This window comes from Microtus ochrogaster, unplaced genomic scaffold, assembly GCF_000317375.1.
Source record: "Microtus ochrogaster isolate Prairie Vole_2 unplaced genomic scaffold, MicOch1.0 UNK19, whole genome shotgun sequence".
Classification (NCBI taxonomy): Eukaryota; Metazoa; Chordata; class Mammalia; order Rodentia; family Cricetidae; genus Microtus; species Microtus ochrogaster.
This window is the reverse complement of record NW_004949117.1, coordinates 1,741,940-1,750,073: the sequence shown is the minus strand read 5'-3', so window position 1 is coordinate 1,750,073 and position 8,134 is coordinate 1,741,940.

Here is an 8,134-nt window from a genome sequence, read left to right as displayed (position 1 = left end):
GGCGATTAAATGAACACAGTGTCCGTGTAATTATTTCGGGTAGAGCTAGCCATGTGGGCGGCCGGGTGCCGGGACGCAGCCCGCCGCTCCTATTTCTACACCACCACACCTGGGAGATAATCAACAGAGAAAATGTTCATACATCCAAGATTAACCCTGTCTACATTAGTTCAAGGCCAGCCACGGCCACCTAGTAAGTCTGATGAGAGAGAGGAGAGTAATTTCTCTTGATCCTTAGTTTTGAAGATTATGGTCCAAGGTTGGATAGCTTTGTTGCTCTGGGGATGTGGAGAGGTAACTTATGCACCAGGAAGCTGTTAGCAGAGAAAAACCAGTTCACCCTCAAACCAGAAAGAAAATGGGATGAAGAGGAAGGAGCCATAGCTTCATAATCTTCTCCAAAGATGTAGCCACAATGACCCAAGGACCTCCAACCTCTTAAAAGTCCCACCTCCTCTTAACAGCACCTCCCAAGAGCACTCACTTCCCAATAGCACTTGGGGACAAGTCCTAGAACTCAGGGAACAATCAACAGTCAAACTATAGCTATCATCAGCCAAGACCTAACTCACATTCCCTCTCAAGACACTTCCTTATCTGACTCACTCTACCCCGATTCCCCTAAGGTAGGATCTGGTGCCAGCTGCTGGAAAGATCGACAGCAGCCTCAAAGGTCAGTACTTGTCTCACCTTCCAAGAAGCATCTCACATTAGATAATGGCTTCCTTAAGCTGGATTCAACCAGCCAGTGAATAGAATGGCAACACAAAGGCCCACCCACTGTGGTCTTCCTCGGGGCAACTCTTCTGTGCTCTCTTCACTCCCGAGCTTATGAAGCTGGCGAAGGCATCGTTGGGCTGCCCTTGCAATTGTTCTTCCTCTGCTTCCCCAACCTCGCTTCCACTAAATCTGATCTCTAACTGATATCCACCTGCGAAGTTTCTGTGTCAGTATCTGCTTCAAGAGAACAGTACAACCTTCCAGTCACTGGTTGTGTTTCAAGTCAGAAATCAACATTTCTACCTTACCCATTCACCCACCTGTTGCTAAAAATCTGACAGGTCTTTATTCCATTCCTCTCTCCAGTCACTTTCCAAACTATTTTCACCTTGCTTTCCGTGTGCTGGCTTAGCTTGCACGTCTGTGGCAATCCTGTCTCAATAAATGTGAAAGTTATGATTCCACTCATCCCACAGACCAAGAGGAGCCATTGTTCTCAGCTTCACTGGACTTCAAACATATAAATCTCTTTCCTCTGTCTTCTCCCGAAAGAGGAGAGACAGTGGTCCAGACCACTGCTCATTCCTTAGAATTTTAATTTGATTCATCAGACACTTAGAAGCCAAATCTTCCTCATCCCGGTGTACAACTTCAAAACTAAACTGACATTTCAATATTATATCAGAAATTTCGTGGTGTCTGACATAAGAGAAACTGCAGATGTGTGGGTAAGTAATAAATGAGAAATACCACGGAAATCAAGGAATAAACAATGCCTGATGTTGTGGTCATTGGAGCCTGTAAGTCAATGCTTGTGACTGACATAGTGCTTGTCTATCAAATGACCTAAAGGCAGGTCAGTGGGAAAAGAGAACTGACTGTAACCACTATCCATTCCCTGCATTTGCAGCTCCAGCTTGCTGGGACTGAAAAAGTTACCTCTATCTTTCCATTCTGAGTATGGAGCCCAGTCAACTGTGGTCAAGGAATAACTAAAACAAATTTGGGGTTCATCTTGTGTTGAAATGCGGTTTGGTATTAAACTAAAATCCTTATTTTAGTTTGACCAGGATGATACTTGGAAAAAAAATCCACGTGGTTAAATTTAGGGCCCTGAAAAACTTCCACTCAACAATCCCCTCTGCAACATTTTCTTTTGATTATGATTTGGATATATTCTCATTTACTTTAAGCCTTGCTGTCTTGGAATCACCTAGTCTAAGATTTTCAAATCAGTGAGAGAATTGTTGGCCAAAGTTACTGCTCCCCTTATGCAAATAGTCCCTTTTAATTATAGGATTTCCACTTAAAAGTGGACCTCTGTGGTCAAGATGTTTTCAGTTTAGGATTGTGCAATAACGGGTTTGTGATTTTGCCACAGAACCTGGTCTTTTTCTTCTCTCCCTTAGAGTTCTTGTCTTCTCTCTTGCTGAGGTCATCTGGAAAACACAGACAGGCTTATAGGTAATTGCACACTGACTTCTCGTTTGCAGTTTAAGGTTGAAGCATTTAAAAGAAAGGAGGCATTGGCACAGATCACTGTTCATTGCTTAGAGTTTCAATTCTACCCAGCACACATTTGCTGAGTACTAACTGTGCGCCTTGACAGTGTGTCTCTGTATTTTCACCTTTCTAAGAAGTTGTATTGAAGGGAGACTTAAGTGAGTCCTAACCCCTGTGACAAGTTCTGTAAGAAGAAGCAAGGCAGACTTCAAAAACACCAACTCCAATCTGACTCTGCACCAATGATATTGGTCTCCTTTTGGCTGGGTGATACCAGGCCTTAGCAGAGCAGTGGTGATGAAACAGCAATAAGGCAGAGGTGGTACCATGTGGAAGATGGGAAGGGCCTTCTGAGGACGCAAGGTTTGTGAAGCTAAGGAGTTCTATGTAGCTTATAAGGCAAGTGCAAAAGAAGGAGTAATGACAGAAGTCGACATTGGTGGAATCAATTTTTCCCTTACAAGCATTTACTATCTTCAAACCCTGATTTTCAAGGTTCTCTAGATTCTAGTGATAAATGTCATTTTTCTGAGTGGGGTGAAATATAATGATACACAACAAATGGAGCTGAGGATGGTGAAAAGGTGGACAGACCCAAGTGGAGGATTTGAGAGTCAGACCCTTAGGTAGTCTGATGAGAGAAGGAAGAAGGAGAGAAAGGACAGCGGTAGTGGTAGAGAAAGAGGAAAGGGGAGCGATTGGAAGAGACAGAGAACATGCATGCATGTAGTTACCCATGAAAGAACGTGCCGCAACAGAAAAAGATAGGGAATCTCAGAGAAAAGGGCTCACTGAGACAACTGGACCTTACTAGATAGCATCATTTTATGATAAATGATATATTACCTCTCTTGCCAATCATTGAGCACCTTGATATCCTCAACTTTCCCTCTATCTATTGGGCACGGATTCTAGGGATAACAAATTACAGTGGGAAAGGCCAGGTTGAGAGGTTCCAGAACCCAAAACTATCATCTCCCATGATAGTCAACACACTCTGTAGGAGACACAGGCTTATTTGCATATAACAATAATAATTCCATTGTGCAAGTAATATATGAGAGTGAATGAATTCATCATTATATGCCCACCATAAGAAAGCAAAAAGTCACTGCGGGGCTGTCTTTCTTCCAGCTAAGGAGATAGCATTAAAATGAGGGAGAACAAGGTGTACTCTGAAATTATGGATATGAGAATAAACATCCAGGAAAAGAGAAGCCTAGAGAACAGTAGCTCACAATTACCAATAGTGACATATGGTGGGAAAGGAGGACTCTAGAAACTGAAACCATGAAAGGAAGGTCTTGGTCGCAGACTTCTGTATTAGCACTAACAATATAGAAACTCAGGTATTAGATATGCAGGAAGAAAATCATAGCTCAACTCATAAAAAGATTGTACTGTCCTCTCAAAGAACAGCAAATGGAGGCGTTTCAAATCACGTGTAAAGGGAAAAGTAGTCTAGAGACCACTAGTGCTGCGGTGTGTGCACTGGTACAAAGATTTAGAGAAAGAATGATGGCAGCCTCTGAAAAACAAAGACTTAGTACCTCCTTACTGATTTCCTAGCTATACTGTTATGCATCTGAGGCTAATACAGAAGCAAGGAGCTCTGGAGAACCTAGTCTAAACAGTATCTGATTCAAAAGAATGCTCTTGCATCACAAAAGCAAGTTCCTGAAACTCATCCTCTGGCTAGTGTGTGTCAATTTTTGTACAGGTATGACCTTCAAAAGGTCATCCTTGAGGGATTTTTCTCAGGAAAACATTGATGGTTTCAGATTCCTTAGTGGGCAGACACAAGGGGCAGATATATCTCCAGTAACATTTTTTTCTCTTGATGAGAGGACTCAACATGATGGAGGATCTACTCCTTGACACCTCAACTGGTCTCTATGGGATCTTCGGACCTTCTGTTATGTGTGCAGTATCCAGCACTTGGCATCTGCACCATCCATCACTTAATGTTTTTGTGGAGCAAGCAGATCATTATAGAAATACTTGACTGCTGTGATAAAACAGTTTGCACAATTCTTGTTGGGATAGGAGATTGTTTATCAGTTTCACAGTACTGAAACCACTGACACGTCTAAGGGGTTTGAATTTCACTACTCTACAATTTTTCAGAACTCAATATTCCCTTTATCCTCACTAGATTGCTGTAGAAATGACTCCAATCAGTGAAATTCAAATCCCTTAGGTGTGTCAATGTTTAATTCATTTTCCCCTTAAGTGTTCATAATTTATAAAAATAGCACTCATGGTTCTTATTCATTCTTGGAATGAGTACTGTAGAGTCCACACCTCTTCTCACCCACTCCATTTCAGCTTTATATTTGCTCCTCTTTGAATGGAAAGGAACTGCACACCCAGTACCTCTCCCCACAGCGCCAAGACTAGTACAGTCATCTGACTCATTCCATGACACCAGTGATTTGCCTTCCAAGAGATGACTCTTTATTAAATATTTTCCACTCTCGCCACATTTCCTGGTCCTGAAGCTCTTGTTTCCCTGACTTAAAGCAAAAAATATGGTTTGGTTAAAGCACCATGCTCTATTTCAAACCAGTTTGCCACGAAACTTTGGCTGTTAGTATATCATTTAGGAAAAAAAACAACTTCCAATGTTTGAATATTATTTAAATGACCCAAAATGGGTTTATTATCTCCTTAGTTAGGTGATAGCTTTACTCTGCTGCTTCTAAATTGCCATTTTTTGTCACCATACTCTTTTAAAGTTACTTTTATTTTTTGAGACTATAATTGCATAATTTCCCTTCCCCTTTCCTTCCACCACATCTTCCCATATATCCCCCCCCCTTGCTTTTTCAAGCTCGTGGCCTCTTTTTCCATCAATGGTTCTGACAAGTCTGTCTGTATATGTACCTTCTTAAACACATAACCACAGCAACCTGCTCAGTCTGTATAATGTTATTTATATTTATTTTACCATACTCTTTATAGGCATGTAATATCTATACTAATTTCTAAGCATTGTTGAACATACCTCTCTCTACATATACCCACATATAAAATATATTTAAGGGACTCATGGCATTTACGTTTTGCACCTTGTGAAACTATGTCTGTTAGATGTTGTCTAAATAATAGTCATTGGTGCTTCTCTGAGTCACCCTACCTTTTTCAAGATACATGTGACAACAGGCAAGAGATGGAAGCTGCTAACTCCAGTATCTAGTTCTACTACTGTTATTGGCGATTCTTTTGCTATCAATTGTATGAAAAAAAGTTGATGGCAAAATAATCATTAACATCATAATAATTAGGTAACTGAAACTGAGCACATTTCAATGAGTTATTCTCTGTCAACAGACACACCTATAGTGTAAAAAAGAAAAGACAGAAAAGTTTCAAATATGTATATTTGTGTATTATTTAGTTATAACAAACACATACACACACACACACACACAATTAAGAAACTTTACTTCTTTTCAAAGTGAAATAAATATGTGTGTACTTTGTAGCTGAAAAATACTCCTTTGTTTCTGGCCACCCAAACCCAAAATAATCACACAGAAATTGTATTAATTACAACACTGCTTGTCCTATTGGCTCAGGCTTTTTATAAACTAACACTTACATTTTAAATTAACCCATTCCTACTATTTTATATTTTACTATGAGGCTTGTAGTTTACTGGTCAGGTTCTGGGGCTTCTGTCTCCTTTGGCAGCTACACGGCATCTCTCTGACTCCATCTTCTTTTCTCCTCTATCTCTGCTTAGAATTCCAGCCTTGTCCTATTCTGCCCTGCAATAGGCCTAAAGCAGTTTCTTTATTAACCATTGGTAATAAAACATATTTACAGCATTCATAGGGGAATCTCACATCAGTACTTGTACAAAATTACCACTTTGGAAACAAAAGACGGCATGGCTATGTGAAAGGAACTTGTAATGCAGAGGAGGGATAATGGTGTGGGAAGGACTTGGGTGCAGGCCCAGTGACAGTCGTCAAAGTGCACTGTACCCTTGTATAAAACTGTCAGAGAAAAAGTTCGTTAAACAATATTTCAAAATATTTGAGGTATACATCTTGATATTCTTAGTCATTTGGATGAATTTGCCTAGTTTTCCAAAGCTTTGTGATCTCACTTGGTCTAATGCACTGGGAAACCTCATGTAGTTATTGATCTCTGCTGTTATGTTAATCTAATTTACACAGCAACATCATGTGTGCTGGTTATATGCTGTCCTTGAGCACATAAGATTTGATGATCTATAGAACCAAGGTCCTGGACCCTTACACAGCCTATAAGACTATAAAGCCTTCTTTAAACGTCTTGGTACCTGTTTTGGTGACTGTGGCATAGAACACAGCATCATTTATCAAGAAATTTACAGATTTCTTCCTTTCTATTTCAGGCTATCTTTCAGATGATCAAAGGCATTATCTTCTTTTTTTTTTCAACTCAGAATTTCTGAATTTCAAGCATTCTTTTCTTTCTTTCTGCTTCTCACTTCATTCCTAAAGTCTTTAGGATTATTTTTTTTTAAATGAAAGGTTAGTCTGCTGAATGAGACAAAGTGACTACAAGAAGGACACACCCACATTCTCCTGCCAAACACATTACTAGAGAAAGGCACCATTTTTGGCATTTTAATATTTGAAAAATATTAAAGTCCCAAAGCATTCTATTTTTCACTGGAGCTGAAATACAGAAGAAATGTGGTTGATAATATTTCCACTTTGCCTAAAAAGTAATCTGTCTGTCCTCCAGTTCTTGGTGATAAGAGGAAAGAACTAGTGATTATATAGATTGGATTTAGGACCTCAATGGTAAGGGTTATTTTCCAACTTTAATAAGATTTAAATTTTACTCCAAAGCTACAGAGAAACCCTGTCTCGAAAAACTAAAAAAAATAAAAATAAAAAAATTAAAAAGATTTAAATTTTATTCTCTGAAATCAGAGGAAAACACACTCAGAGGAAATCACATATATTTGTGTGCTTTTCTGTTGTCAGCCCAACAGTGATAGTCACAAATCAGATGAAAGCAGCAGTTTTCTCTAACATGGAAGAACAGAGCTTGCATGGTTGTGAGATGGCTCATGAGGTAGAAGTGCAGTCTGAGCAAGCCTGATGACCCCAGAGCAATGCAGAGCCCCCAGGTAAAGGAGAGAATGCACTTCCAAATTCATTCCCAAAAATTGTCTAATCTCTACATGCCTGTCTTGGTCATATTTGCCAACTCATGAATATGTACACATACAATTTTTAAGTGGTGCACTCTTCAGCAGAAGTGAGCAACAGAATTTCCCTTCCTCACATATATGTTTCTTGTGCTCAGGAAGATATATACGCAAATGTGTATTCTGAGTTGGGATAAATTATTTCATCTATTGCCGAGTCCTTTCTTTGCTCCAAGATAAGAAGCATGGATTATTTCCATGCTAGTTCAGCTCTGTTGTGGAGAATCAAGCATTAGAGTCGCTCCCCTGCTGCGCTAAGCATTCGCTGGAGCACCGGTGTGCATCGACTCGGAAGCATCTTTATTTAGTGCTGTATCCTGAAAAGTATTGGATAGAATGGAGTATTTCAATTTGACCCAGTGCTATCCATCGCATAGACAATACAGGAGTGCTTTGGGTCAGATATGGATTCTGAGTATATGTAACCTGCAGAGCTGTTTATCTGTGACTAAGCCCTAATGCACCCTATAACTCTTCTCTATTTTAAAAACAAAAAAAAAATTGTATTAATTTGTTTTGAGGATTAACTTTTACAAAGTAGTTTTGATTTGCATTTCCCGGATGGTTAAGGAGGGTACATTTATACAGTAGATTATGAATCAGCTGTTTAAAAGTTGGCATCATGAAATTTGCAGGCGTACAGATGGAACTAGAAAAAAATTATTCAGAGTGAAGTATCCCATACCCAGAAAAGCA